At 34.5% G+C, this 15270-nt stretch overlaps 1 protein-coding gene across 2 annotated transcripts in view; it reads left to right on the forward strand.

Moving 5' to 3' along the window:
- Positions 1 to 15270, forward strand: part of EFNA5 (ephrin A5) — a 321408-nt gene that overhangs the window by 75506 nt on the left and 230632 nt on the right. The gene's annotated exons all lie outside the window — the stretch shown is intronic.

A 15270-nucleotide genomic window follows, 5' to 3' on the forward strand; every position in this document is an offset into this window, starting at 1 on the left:
TTTGCTTCTAATTCTTACCTGTTACAAAAAGTACTGCTATAAATATTGTGGTATATATGGATTCCTTTTTCTTATCAATGACCTCCTTGTCCGATAAGCCCAGAAATGGAATCTTTGGGTCAATAATGAACATTTTAGTCAGTTTATATGCCTACTTCCAAATTGCTTTCCAAAATGGTTATATGGATCCTTCACCAGCAATGCATCTATGTGTTTTGCCTTCCCACAATTCTTTTATTACTGATGTCATCTTTTTTATCTTTGTTAATTTGCAGGATGTGAAGTGAAACCTCTGAGTTTTTCGATTTGTATTTCTCATGCAGAGGCAGCTGGTGGTCCAGTGGATAGAGTAGTGGATGAGGAGTCACAAAAACCTGAGTTCATATTTGATCTCAAGACACTTACTAGCTGTGGGACATTGGTCAATTTACTCAATCTCTCCCTCAGTTTCCTCAACTACAAAGCAGGTTTATTGTGGAGGTCAAATAGGATAATATTTGTAAAAACCACTTAGCTCACTGCCAGGTACATAGTGTTGTTGTTTTTTTTTTTTTAATGTGGCTGTTAATGCTTTGTAATTCTTTGGAGAATTGTTTGCTCATATTCTTTGACCACTTGCTTATTGGGAAGGGCTAGTGGTCATATGTATGTAAATACACAATACACATACAAATACAGTGTTAATTGTTTATGTATTGTGGATATCAAATCCTTATTAAAGAAATTCAAGCAGAAGAAACTTTCCTATCTGATCACTTCCTTTCTTATCCAAGGTGCATTAACTGTGCAGAAGCTTTCCAGTTTTACATAATCAAAGTTAAGCACATTCTATTCTAAACTGGATAAACTGTATTAAAAGAAAATTGTTCTAGTTTCCCATTACAAATTTCTAAATTTATTTTAAAAGAGAATTTGTCAATTATCTAACACTGCTAGAGAAAGAGGTATCCCACATAGTTAAAATTCCTGATAAATGATACTTTATCACTTCAATGTCTAACTGTATCCTGTTAAGTGGAGATCTTCCTAAAGAATGTTTGGGAAGCATCAACAGTGTGTCAGATAGAGCATAATGAACATAATTTAACTTTTCCCTGATGATTCCAAGTCTTTATTATTAGCACTAGGTACAAAGGAAGCACTTGAACTGCTGTAAAGGTTAGTTTAGAATGACTAGACTTTCATCATGGCCTAAAAGGAATTTGAGTTTTTAAGGCTGTGTGACAGAGAAATAAGTTCTGGCAGATTTTGTGAAGCTAGAAAGCCATTTCAGTATGTGCCTGATGATGGACTTCCTTTCTGTAATTGAATGAGCAGCCTAGACAAGTTTGGAGAGAATTATCACTCAAGTTCGTGAGGTTTATGGTTTTTTGTCCTTTAAACTTGGTCCCAGTAGTTCATGCTACTTAGTTCTTTGCTAAAGTTTGGAGAGACTGCATTATACATCCTATTTTCCCTTATAAGGGAATATATTATAAAGATGGAAGCTCCTTGAAGGTAAGACCTTTTTTTGTGGGGTCTACTTCCTGCTAGCATGTAGATAATGTTTAATCCCTTTTAGCTGATTGGCACTGATTGAGCTATTGTGAAGTATCTACATGGATGAACGGATTTAATTAGTTATTTTACTCAATTTTCTTAGACTGTTGAACTGTTGGAGTGCGTTGTTCCTTGCTTAGTGCTGTCCTGAGGTCTTTGTGTTTAAGGCTATCTTTCTTTGCATTGCAGAGCATCTGGTTGCTATACTTTTATTGTTGGTATTCCATTTCTTTCTTTCTTTCCAATTGTACTCCATGTCAACATTTTAACTACTTTCACCCCCCTTCAAGTTTGCTTCCCTGATATCTTGTCTTTAAGATGAACATAATTCAGCCTTTGAATACTGACTGTGTGCAAAGCAGTAGGTATTAATCGAGTGTGAATAATAGAGGATGAGATGTAGAGAGCAAAGTGCTTTTCCTTCAGGAGCCTTCAATCTGTAGGGTGAGTAAATATGTATACGTGAAATAAAATAAGAATATTTGCAAAATGCCAGGTAAACAGGAACATTAATATAAAGATACATCACATTCCACTAGTCATAATTCACTATAATAAAATATTTTTGAAATCTGTTTGGCACGAATTTAATGAATGTTTGATTGCATTTGGCAAATGAATTGTTGACCTTTGAGAGAATGGTTTGGATAGAATGATGAAGATTGAAACTGGTTATGAAGAAATAAGGAATGAGTGAGTAATGAGGAAGTAGAGATTTCCTAGAAGACAACAATAATATTTTTGCAATTTAGCCAAAAGTAATATAAAATAGGACATCTAAGTGGCACAATGAATAAAGCAGATGGTCTAGAGTCAGGAAGACTTGAGTTCAAATCCATCCTCAGACACCTATTATCTTTGTGACCCTGGGAAAGTCATTTAACCTCATTTGCCTCAGTTTCCTCATCTTTAAAACGAGCTGGAGAAGGAAATGGCAAATCATTCCAGTATCTCTGCCAAGAAAATATCAAAATGGTAACAGAGTCAGACATGACTAAAATAACTGGACAACAACAAATATAAAATAAGGGAATGTGAGTTGTCTCCCAATATGTACACATTTGATAATCACATTAATCTTTTCAAATTCAATAGTTACTTTACTATCCAAAGCCTAACCTTTTATAAAATTCATTTATATGTCTCTTTTCTGCCACTCTTATTCCTTATTTGTGACTATTTATGAAAACTCTTTTTATTTCAAATTCAAATTCTATCATTTTATTGGTTTCTACACTAAGTTGAAGTTCATCCTGAGTTAGGTGATGAGAATGAATAACATATCTGATATTTATATAATGCTTGCTTTATGCCAGCATTGTGCTAAGTGCTTTATGGTTTTTATCTCATTTGATATTTACAATGACTCAAGGAGGTAGATACTATTATCCCCATTTTACAGATTAGAAAACTGAGGCAAGTGGCGATTGGGTAGCTTTCTCAGAATCACACAGCCAGTAAGTGCCAGAGGCTGGAGTCAAATCCAGGTCTTCCCAGTTTCAGGCTGGGCACTTAAAATATCCTTGATATTTCTGATGAAAAGACTGGAGAAATAGGCCATATGAAGGTAAGTTCAAGGAACTATGGATATTTATCTTGGGAGAAGGTTGCTTTTAAGAATATTAAGGAATATCTTGTGAAAGAGGAATTAGAATTGATCTTTGTTGACCCTAGGTTTAAAATGAATAATAATGGATAGAAAGTCCAGTGAAACATTCTTAAGCTTCATATTAGGAAATGATTCCCTGTTGATTAGAGCTATGCTTGCTCAATGGATTGGGATAGCTGTTCCTTCACTGGGGAGCTTCATGCAGAGTCTGGCTGACTATTTTTTGGAGGTGTTATTGAGGGGATTTATATTCATTGAATAAGTTGCCATTGAAGTTGTTAGGACAATACATTTAATCAACAAACTATCATCTCCTGGAAGTCATTGATGAAGACATTAAATCAGGGCAGAATATAGAATATCAATTCTTTAGTATTTCTTGCTCAGACTCTTCCCTCTTATTGATATACATGTCACTATTTAATGATAACAATAATGATTATAATAATAATAATTCTTATCATCATCATTAGAATCGGGAAGACCTTGGATCATAAGATAGATATAGATATAGACATAGACATAGATACATACACACACATGATCTCTCAGTGTCACAAGTAACTCTCCAAGACTCAAGATGTGAAGGAGTTTCTGATTTGCATTAATAGAAAGAGGTTGTCCTTGGGAGCTTCGTGCAGTCATGGATTCATAGGTCCATTAAAAGATAAACAAATAATTCTCATCTTTTTATGGAAATCTGATCGAAGTCCAAGGACAAGTTAATATCCTGCTATTAATTGTTCTATATATAATATTTATATTTTTAGAAATATTATATATAATAACGTATATATAATATTATAACCTGTTGCAAAAGATGGAGAAGATGACTGCTTTTTTAGTAAAGAAGAAAATTAAGATGTAATCTGTAGAGTCATTCAAAGAATTTTATGTAAAATTATTTTAGCCGAAAGTATGATAGAGATAGTATATACCTCATTTTTTCCCACATGGTTTTAAAATTTCTTCCACTAGGTCGCTATATTTTGAAATGTTTCACTTTATGTATTTTGAACATTTTTATTCAATGGGGTAACCTCTTGGATATATTAGTTTTACATTTTTTGAATTAGTTTTTTGCCCAAGTGATTGTGGGCAACAATTCAGACTACAATAATGTTCTGGTTCCAGTACCATTTATTTATTAAATTATTAAGGCTATTTGGATGTTTGTATTTGCAGCATGAGGATTTGTCATCAGCTCATAAAAGATAGTGAGCTTCTAGTTTTATCAAACCGATTTTATCTTTCTAGTTATCATTAAGATGCTTTATTTTAGCAACCTGCAGTGATAATATTACAGTTTTCACCACTTCATTGAATAATCTGAATTAGCCAATAAGCCTGGCCTTTTCCTTGAGGATACTTTTCTGTAATTTGCAGTGACAATGACCTAATCCTGAATAATTATCTCTAAATTTTATGTTTCTACAAGTAAATCCATGTGACTCAGCCCTTTGCTTGATACTTCTTTGTTGATATATTGTTGGTTAAGTCCATGTGAATGTTGCCCATGAAGTACCTTTTAATTACATTCTTGGATCTTAGCCATTTCAGAGGCCCCTCTCAGGGATAAACTACTTTGGGTTACATTCAACAAATCTCATCATACATGCTTTCCGAAATGAGATATATTTGTTTCAAAAGTATTTATTTACATTTTCATCTTTTTTATTATATGCTCCAAAAGCAGTGTTAATCCTCTTTTTATTTTTTTGGTGAGGCAGTATTACATTTTAATGGCTCTCTGGGGGTGGAGAACACTTTCATTAATATTGTTCTGGTATTTGTTTAGACATCTTCTAGTTCTGTTGCTCATCTTACTGTGCCAAAAGTATACATTAAGATTGTTATTGCAGAAGACATTAATTGATCCGTATGTTCTTCAGCTTGGACTCAAGGATTGTAGTTTCCTAATTTACAAAGGCTCAGCTTTTTTATCTTTAATAGCTTGATGCTTATTAGTGGAAGAAGAACCAGGTATCTGGAAGTATTGCCTTCAAATCTCATTTAATTTGACCTTTAGGTTGAAATACAAAGACTTCAGTCTATTATCCCTTGGCACACATTAAGAATTTTTTCTTATCTAGTCCAAAAGTCATTTTTCTGTCTTTGGATATAGCTTCCCTAACATGAAGTAGCAGTTTAGCATGTTTTTCCAGTGAGGCCATATAACTGGATGCCATCTCTATTGATCAAGTGATTAACAGGATGATTAGGTACAAGTCCCTCTTGTATCTGAAAGCCATATTGAGTTCTTTCCCGGAGTGCTGATAGGTAGAGCAATTATAGACTTATAAGATGACCTTTGATTCGCTCTTAAAAGTTCTACTGGTGGCGTGTTTAAATAGTGTACATTTTCTCACATAGACATCATAGCATGTGAGAATTAAACTCCATCAAAGGCTTGGCAATAAAGGGTAGTACAAACGTTACGGTGCTTTCAGATGGCTTCTTCAGTCATTGATAATGGGTTGCATTTCTTTTACTCATGGCGTTTTTTGACACACCCTCTCTGCTCCTCAGGCAGTGCATTATTTTCTTAAACTTGTATAGAGTTCTTCTGAGTCACATAACACCTTGCATAAAGAATATAAACATGTAATTAGTCTTTATTTGGAGATGTCACAAACATTTTCATTTTTTGGTAATGAATTCTTAGTAAGAAAGATGAGATCAGGCTTCCTTCAGAGGAAAATGGTAACATTCTCTGCTAGAAAGTTCATGATTAACTGTAAAGTCTATGAACCAATGATTGTGGCTATTTTCTGAATCTTCTGCTCACTATTGTGTCCTGACTCAGTCCACTGAGCCACCTCATCTTCCCCCCCCCCCCCCCCCCAAAGCAAAGGTTTCTGGAAGAGAGCAGGGATTGGAAGGGAGAAGAACCATGAGCCATAAAACAAAGAAAACAACTACAGAGGTTTAGCAGAAGCAAAAAATAAGTCAAGACATTCTGAGAGTAGTAAAACTGTAGACATGGACCCCGTCATGGTCAGGGCAGTGTTGCTGTAAAGCTACAGGTAAGACAGGAGCTGCTACTCACCCTGGGAGCAATTGCCTGATCCTCAAGTTTAGAATGGAACAGCCAATAAGAATGCAGAATCTATATGAACCATATTACCTATCCAAATAACAATATACTCTGGCCTGTTTCATAGGAAGCATTTAATAAATGCTTGTTCCCTTCCATCCTCCCTTCCTTCCCTTCCTTCCCTTCCTTCCTTTCCTTCCTTTCCTTCCCTTCCTTTCCTCCCTTTCCTCCCTTCCCTCCTTCCCTTCCCTCCTTCCCTTCCCTCCTTCTCTTCCTTCTTTCCTTCCTTCCTTCCTTCCTTCTTTCCTTCCTTCCTTCCTTCCTTCCTTCCTTCCTTCCTTCCTTCCTTCCTTCCTTCCTTCCTTCCTTCCTTCCTTCCTTCCTTCCTTCCTTCCTTCCTTCCTTCCTTCCTTCCTTCCTTCCTTCCTTCCTTCCTTCCTTCCTTCCTTCCTTCCTTCCTTCCTTCTTTCCTTCCTTCCTTCCTTCCTTCCTTCCTTCCTTCCTTCCTTCCTTCCTTCCTTCCTTCCTTCCTTCCTTCCTTCCTTCCTTCCTTCCTTCCTTCCTTCCTTCCTTCCTTCCTTCCTTCCTTCCTTCCTTCCTTCCTTCCTTCCTTCCTCCCTCCCTCCCTCCCTCCCTCCCTCCCTCCCTCCCTCCCTCCCTCCCTCCCTCCCTCCCTCCCTTCCTCCTTCCCTCTGTCTCTCCAGAATTTGTGGGACTTTTGTACCCAGAAATAAGAGAGTATTAAGGAGAAGATGATAGCATCAAAAGCTGCAGAACAATCAAGAAGGGTGAGGACTGAGAAAATGGCATTGGATTTGTGTAATTGGAAAATCTTGACCCCTTAGGGGACTCCATATCGCAGAATTCTTTTTCTTGTTCCAAGAATCCTTTCCCCCTTCCTTCAAGTTAGCATCCTTGCCTTATTGTTTTTAAACTGTGTGTAACTCCTCTCTCTTCCCCCTCCTCCGCCTCCTCTGCATGGGAGGCTGGGTGAGCTCTCTCTGTTTCTCTAGTCTTTTCTTTTTCTTTTTGCTTCAAGTGATTATTTAATAAATCTTATTAAAGGTAATATAATACTTGGAGTATTTTGGATATTGATTTTTAATCTACTAATTAGGCAATTAAGAAGTCTTTAGTAATTTTGGAGAGAACAGTTTCAGTTGAAAAATTAGGTCTGAATCCACAATATAGAATTAAGAAGAGAATGAGAGGAAAGGAAATAGAGGCATCTATCATAAATAAAAAAAAATTAAGCCACAAAAGGGTAGAGAATTGTGGGATGATAGCTAGTAAGGATAGATGATAGAAGGATATATATTTTTTGAGAATCAAGTAGACATTTGTATGTCTGTAGGCAATAAGAAAGGAGATGATAGACACAGAGATTAAAGATAAGACAGATGTGATGATAGTAGAGACATTCTGCTAGAGAAGGGAGTATAGAATGGGATCTGTGCACCTAGAGAGTTTATTTTGGCAAGGAGGAGTACCTTATTTGAGAAAGGAGTGAAAGTGGAAATAATGGAAGAAGGCATCTGAAATGATATGAATTGAAGAAAGGAAAAGAGATAACTATTGATGAATGGCCTTAATTTTTTTTAGTGAATTATGAAGGAAGATTCTCAATGGAGAGGATAGAGGAAGGAGAACTATGAGGAATATGAGGTTTGATGGAAGGATTGGGAAAAGGTATTGTGGTGAGGGGGAGAGTGAGACAATTAGGATGATCCTGGGGAGATGAGGGCCCATTTGAGATTATGTAAAGCTACCTTGTAGATATCTAGTCAGTCTGTTTTCATGGTTTTCTTCAACTCCATTCATCACAACAAAAGCTTTCATATTCTTTTTCTTTTTCATCCATACTTGTGGTTTGTCTTCTTTATTGGTGGTCAGTTCCATCCATACCCAAACATTTCCAGCAAATTGAGAGCTGGTCTTTCTAATTTGTTCTATTGTATTTTGCATTTTTCTGGTCCTAGATAACAAAGGAGCACCATTTACTCCATCATTATCTATTTCTAGCTGATCATCAGAGTGGTTTTGAAAAGGACCAGCTCTTTGTGGCCCTGCCTCTTTTTTTTTTAATTTAGAGGAGAAGCTACATCACAGTGGCCCTAGTGAATTTAGTCAGTGGTATCTACAAAACCCAATTAGCTGCCATATCAAAGTTCCTTCCAGTGCTTAGCCTCTACCATAGTCTTCTCAGGGTACATGAAGTCCCTTCTCTATAGCATCCTGCCAGTAATCCCTTACTTGGCTCTTGCCTCTTCTCATGACATGGATAAAGCGTGGAGCTTTGCAGAAGTTAGAATTTTAATAAACCTTATTGCTATTAATGAAATTATCTTGAAAATTAACTTATTTATCTTGTATTTATCTTATAGGCTCCAGAATAAATTATTGGACTGTTTTTTTTTCTCTTTCTTCCCATAATTTTAAAGAGACTACATGGATTGTGTGTGTATAAATTTTTTATGTTGATATTTAAATAATACATGCATTTATGTGGGCCCTCCTGATATATCTTTGACATTCAAATATTCAAATGGATATTGAAACATTCTTTCTTATAATACAGACCACATCCCATCCATCCCTTCCTATGCTATGCAATTTGTCCCATAGGATCTCTAAGGAAGATAACTTTAACATGTTGGTCATCATCTCACTTTCCTTTGATATCATGATATTACAAATGAAGCACCACTGTTTATCCCTCTCTTGCCACATGATGGGTCTCCTTTCTTTTTCTCCACTGAGAGTGAGCACAAATCTATCTATTGATCTATTGGTCTATCGATCGATATGTATTTACGTCTATCTATCAGTATCTATCTATCTCACTTATCTATATCACTCATCCATCTGTCACGCATATTTTCGATGACATCTTTTATGATACTCATCCTTTGGAATGCCTTATTTGTAATGTGTTATGGTCTGGTCAGACCTACTATGTATTTTTTAATTGTCTAAGGATGATATTTGTGTGTTTTGTGTTTTTCTATTTTAAAAAGAGTTCATTAAGAATTCTGCACAGAATTTCCACTTATTCCTTTAATTCCAACAACACATTATCATTAGGTAAAAAACAAGTCTTTATTTCTTGCTCGCTCTGTAAATTTGTCATAAATCTCTAGTTCCTGGTCTGGTGAAATTAATGTGATTGCATTAAAAATGACTTCTGGAAGCAGCAAGAAAGGAAAATTCTTTTGTCTGTTCTTTTTTAAACTATGGTTAATTTGAGGTATTTTAATTTTCATTCCTTATCTATATTTTTATTTGAAGATGTTTTGTTCTAATTCTCACTTCACTTTTTTATTTAGCCATTTGTTTGTTTTTTTTTTCATTTGTGAAGAGCAATATTTTTTAAACCAGGTTCAAGGTCACACACCACACAGAGAGCATTGCTTCAGTCGGTTCTTTAGCATGAGCGTCCATTTCCTAATTCAGAACATTGAGAAAACAGGAACATGTTTGTGGTGATGTGTCAAGGCCAGTTTAGGAAAATATTTTATTATAAAAGATGAATTTGTTTCCAAGCACTGTTTGTTGGCTTACTAGCATTTGCTAGCTAGTTTGATAGAAGTTAAAGTTGACCAAGCTAAGAATTGTATACTTCATGTATATGTATGTGTCTGCTCATCTTTACCTCACTATTTGCTTTAGTGGGATCTTAATATAGTGAACTCTTAAATATCTTTGCGAGTTTGGAAAATAATGTATATAAAATATTTGTAATTTTAAACATTTTGTCCATAAATATTACCTTTATTTTAATCTTGGGAATTAAAATTTATTTGTGGGAGTTCTTGTATTATAACCAAATGCATATATCTAGTAAATAATGCTTTTGCAATTTACTCATCTCAAGTACAAAATACTAATAAATACAGTACTAAGAAAATTCACGATTTTTAAATGGGTAGCTCAAGTTGTGGATGTTATAGGGAAGTAAGCACCTTAGTTCTCTTTAAAAAATGATTATACATTCACAAATTTTGATTTCAAGAGAGTATCTTTCAACTGATATGTAGTATTTCTGTACTAAAATTTCATTCAATATTATTAACACAATTTGAAAGTTATTCCCAGATTATTATTCTGAAAAAAACCTTTTGGTTTAAAAGTAGATTATTTTGATGTAAAATGTTGATTAGTTTATTGGCAATTGATAATAATTAAAAGATGGAAACATTTAACTACATCTTTCCATAAAAGTTATATCTTCTTGGTATTTATTTGCTTAATATTTATTGTCAATTAAATCAACTTAAAATTTGTTTTTTCAAAATCTTTCTGGAATCCATTTTGGTGAAAATTCAATAAGGAGGAAAAGTAAGTATCTTCGGGGATCTTTTGATGGGTGAGAAAAATACTTGCTCTCCCAGTCCTTTTGCTTATTGCCCTTTAGAAGTATATGATTATCTTTATTTAAAGGGCAAGAATAACATTAGGAAAGAGAAGGCAAAATGTCCCTATTTTGGCATGACATAATGGCCAACTTAGAAGAAAAAAACTCAGAGAATCAGAAAAGAAACCAATTGAGACAGTAGCTTCAGTAAAGTACAAAAGAGATCCACCAAAATTGTCATATTATCTCTATTTCCATTTAACAATAACAAAATTCAGAAAGAAAGAACAGGGAGGGATATCTTACTCAAAAGAACTATAAAGAGGAGGAAGGGTAAAACAAAGATATCCGTAGATATCACTTTTATTTGATGTTATGCTAGAAATGTCAGCTGTAGCATGAAAAGATGAAAAGTCCAGTGAATAATGATGAGTAAAAATTACTTTTTCCATATGAAATAGTTGTATACTTAGAGAACCTAGGCATTTAATGAAAATATTATTAAAAACAATAACTCAGAGTTTGTAAAAAAACCCAGAAAAATTATTAGCTTATATGTGAAGATATAGTCTTCGTACTGTAGTTACTAATATTATCAATGTCATATGTATATTATGTTTACATATACACACACAATTAGTAGGAAAAATATAAAGGAAAAATTCAAGTCAAATAAATATGGCATTTGCTAGCCTATCTACCTGCAAAAACACCCAAGAATTATGTATCTATCTCGGAACATTCTTGACAGAAATAAAGATAGACTAAAACAATTGGAGAGAGATTACTTGCTCATGTCTGGGCTTGCCAATACAACAAAATGACAGCAGAAACTGAATCAGTTTAAAGATTCATTGCCATACTAAAAATACTAGAGAAGAATTCATCTGGAGTAACAAACACTCAAGAATATCAAGGGAAGTAATAGAAAAAATGGGATAAAGGAGACCTAGAAGGAGTTTGTCTTGAATATTCTTCAAAACAATAATCACTAGATCTATTTGGTCCTAATTAGAAATAGAAAAGTTGATTAATGAAACAGATTAGGGATACAGCATACAAAAGCACATGAAAGAAATAAATTGGTACCTAAACACTAAGATCCTAATTACTAATGTAAGGATTCACCCATCACCAAAATTGCTGGGAAAACTGGGAGGCAATCTGGCAGAAATTAGGTTTCAATCAATATCTCACTCCGTACCCCATAATAAATGTACAATGTATGCCTGACCTAAATATTAAATCATCTCATAAATAAATTAGAATTATAATAAAGGAGATGCCTTTTACAATTCTGGATAGCAGAAGAGTTCTTGGCCAACAAGGGATTGAAATGTTCACAGAATTATTTAAAACAAAAAATTTTGTACGAATAAAATTAGAAAAGAAATTGTTAAATCAGAAAAGTCTTTGTCCCTGGTTCTCTGATAAAGTATGAAATCCAAGTTATAAAGGGGACTTTTTCAAATATATAAAAATGAGGTAAATTCTCCAATAGGTAGATGGTCAAAGAATATGAATAGACAGTTCTTGAGAAAAGTACAATTTATGAACAACCATATAAAAATACTCCAAATTATTAATAATAGGAGAAATGTGAATGAAAACAATTCTGATTTTTTTTTGCCCATTGGATTTATAGAATAACCAAAAAAGGAAAATGAGAAGTGTGAAGAGGACAAGGATGCCAATGTACTATTTATTGGAGCTAAAAAATTGGTTTAGTTATTCTGTAAAGAAATTTGGACTTAGACATGAGAAAAATCACCAACTTGTACACATATTTTGGTTCAGAAATACCATTTATTAGGCATATATACCAAACAGATTATTAAAAAGAGGGAAAGGGCACATATATACAAACATTTGTAATAGCTTAAAAAATTTGGCAAAGAGCTAGAAAATTGATGAGTGGGCACATCAATTGAGAGATGGCTAAACAAAGTATAATATTATGTAATATTATTGTTCCAAAGAAATGATGTCTTTAGAGAAATCTGGAAAGACATGTAAACTGATCAAGAAGAATTTAAATGCCTACAGGGCTCCATCCTGAATCCTCTTGTCCTCTCCCTCTATTCCTCTCTACTTTCACTAAGTGATCTCATTAGCTCCCAGGGATTCAATTATCATCTTTGTGCTAATAATTCTCAAATCTACTTACCCAGCCTCAATCTCTCTGCTGACCTCCTGTCTCCCATTTCCAACTGCCTGCTAGACATCTAGAATTGAATGTCCACTGGACAACTTATATTCAACATGTCCAGAATTGAACTCATCTTTTTCTTTAAACCCTCCCCTCTTCTTACTATTGTTGAGGGTGCCATCATTCTTCTGAGTCACCTAGGCTAGACTTGCAACCTAGGTCTCATCCTTGACTTCTCACTCTTGTTCATTCCTCTTCTCTACACTTGTATCTTCAAGGTACCATCACTTCTGACACTTCTACCACCCTGTCCTGCTGAGGACTTCCTCATTTCCTGACAGCTGGACTATTACAATAGTTGGCTGATTTGTCTCCCCCTGTTCCAATGCATCTTCTATTCAACTGTAAAAATAATGTTCATAAAATGCAAGTTGGGACAGGTCACACTCCTTTACTTTGGAGCCTTCTTACCTTCAACATTAAATCTCCTCTTTCAGAATCTTCCCTTCATCTTTCTAAACTTCTTTTACCTTTTACCACCTCTCCACGTACTCTGTAATCCAGCGGACATTGGCCTTCTTGTTTTGTTTTTCTTTTTCTTGTACAACACTATATTTTCCAACCTCTGCGTTTTCACTGGTCATTTCCCAGTCCTCATCCCTTCTCATCCACTCCTGTTGGCATTCTTGGCTTCTTTCAATTCCACCTGACATCCTATCCTCTTCAGGAAAACTTTACCAATCTTTCATTCTGGAGCATATCCTCAGTTGATTATCTCCAATTTAGCTTGTTTGTCAAATAGTTGTTTGCTTGTTGTCTCCTCCATTAAACTGTGAGCAACTTGAGTCCAGGGACTACCTTTTACTTTTTTTTTTTTGGTATCTCCTGTACTTAACAGAGTGTCTGGCAGATAGTAGTTGTTTTTTGGCTGACTGCCTAATTGACTCCACAACACTGGAAAAGAAAAGCAACTTTGAAAGACTTGAGAACCTTGATCAATACAGTGACCAACACGATTCCAGAAGACCGATTATGAAGTGTGATGCTCACCACCTTTCAGAGAATTTCATAGGATTAAGGCATCTGAAAGTGGATGAGACCTTCTGACCCATTTATTTTATAAATTAGGAAATAAGCCCAGAGAGTAAAAGGATTTGCAAAATACCTGATCACCTTGAGGTGATGGACTTGAGGTGCTGAATGAAATAGTTTTGAAACTGGTTGATTTTTGAATGTATTTTGATTGACTGAACTCATTTATATGAAAGAAGCTTTTTTAAAAATTAAGGGCAGGATTTGGAAGGGGAGAGGGAGGCTGATGATAATGATGCTAAAAGAGAGTAGAGGGAAGGGTAGGAGGGCAGATAAAAAAGAAGATATATATGATATCTTTATTTCTTAAACTATTGATAAAATTATATATGATTTACCTATAAATAAATATTAAAAAATTAAATGAAACTAACCTGCTCATCATTTCTTATGGTACAATAATATTCCATCTCAACCATATGCCACACTTTGTGTAGCTATTTCTCAATGAATGGGCATCTCAGGATGCAGTTCTTTGTCACCACAAAGATAAAGCTCTAGGCTTATGAAATGCATTTTAAAAATTTATTTGTTCATTTAGAGTATATTTTCATGGTTACATGATTCATGTTCTTTCCCTCCCCTTTTCCATTCTGCCTCCCATAGCTGACAAGTAATTTTATTGAGTTATACATGTATCGTTGTTCAAAACCTATATGAAGTACATTTTATAATGATATTATTTGTTGGGTAGGCATAAAAGGTTAAAAATGCTTCCTTTCTTAAAATTCCAAAGGATTATTTCTTATTTTCTTTTTTTCTATATAGAATCATATTTGAATAACAAAAAGATAAAAATACTGGTATCCCTTCCACATCATGACTTTCCCCATATATAAATTGCAGGTTGGCATAAGAAATTGGAATTTAAGGGGAGTTTTGCAGAAGCTGCAGATGACACATAAAGGCCAATAGATGACAGAAAAAGTTTAGAAACCCAGAAATGCATTAATTATAATGTATAGTATTGTATAATGTCAACTTAGCTTCATCTTTTAATACCATAAAGATATATAATTTCTTATTACTTATCGGTAAATACTCTACAAAAGGAAAAGAAAAAAAATCAGACTTCTTCTCTGGCACAAAGGGAGGGCCCAAAACTTTTATGTGGATTTCCAAGATCATGGGGATATTGTACCCCTGTACCCCACAATATGGAAGGAATACCTGCATATGAAGAAAAATGACCTCTTTCGAATTTTAGGCTAATAGTATAAGAGATTCATGGTTTGAAATTGATCTCATCTATATCAGTTCCACCCTTTTATATTGAGATGATCAGTTTTGTTTAATACAATCTGACATTGTCTTGCGGGCGCTATGATTTTTAAATACTACAAGAAAATCCCGGTGCTAAGTAACATTGCTTTTTCTTTCTTTTGAAGGCAGAAGTTAATGTATTTTTCAATTTGAATTAGATTCCATATTCCTTTCCTGATCTTGAGTAAGATTATAGTTATTTATAAAACCAACCAACTCAGTAAGGA

This window comes from Monodelphis domestica, chromosome 3 (assembly GCF_027887165.1).
Source record: "Monodelphis domestica isolate mMonDom1 chromosome 3, mMonDom1.pri, whole genome shotgun sequence".
NCBI lineage: Eukaryota > Metazoa > Chordata > Mammalia > Didelphimorphia > Didelphidae > Monodelphis > Monodelphis domestica.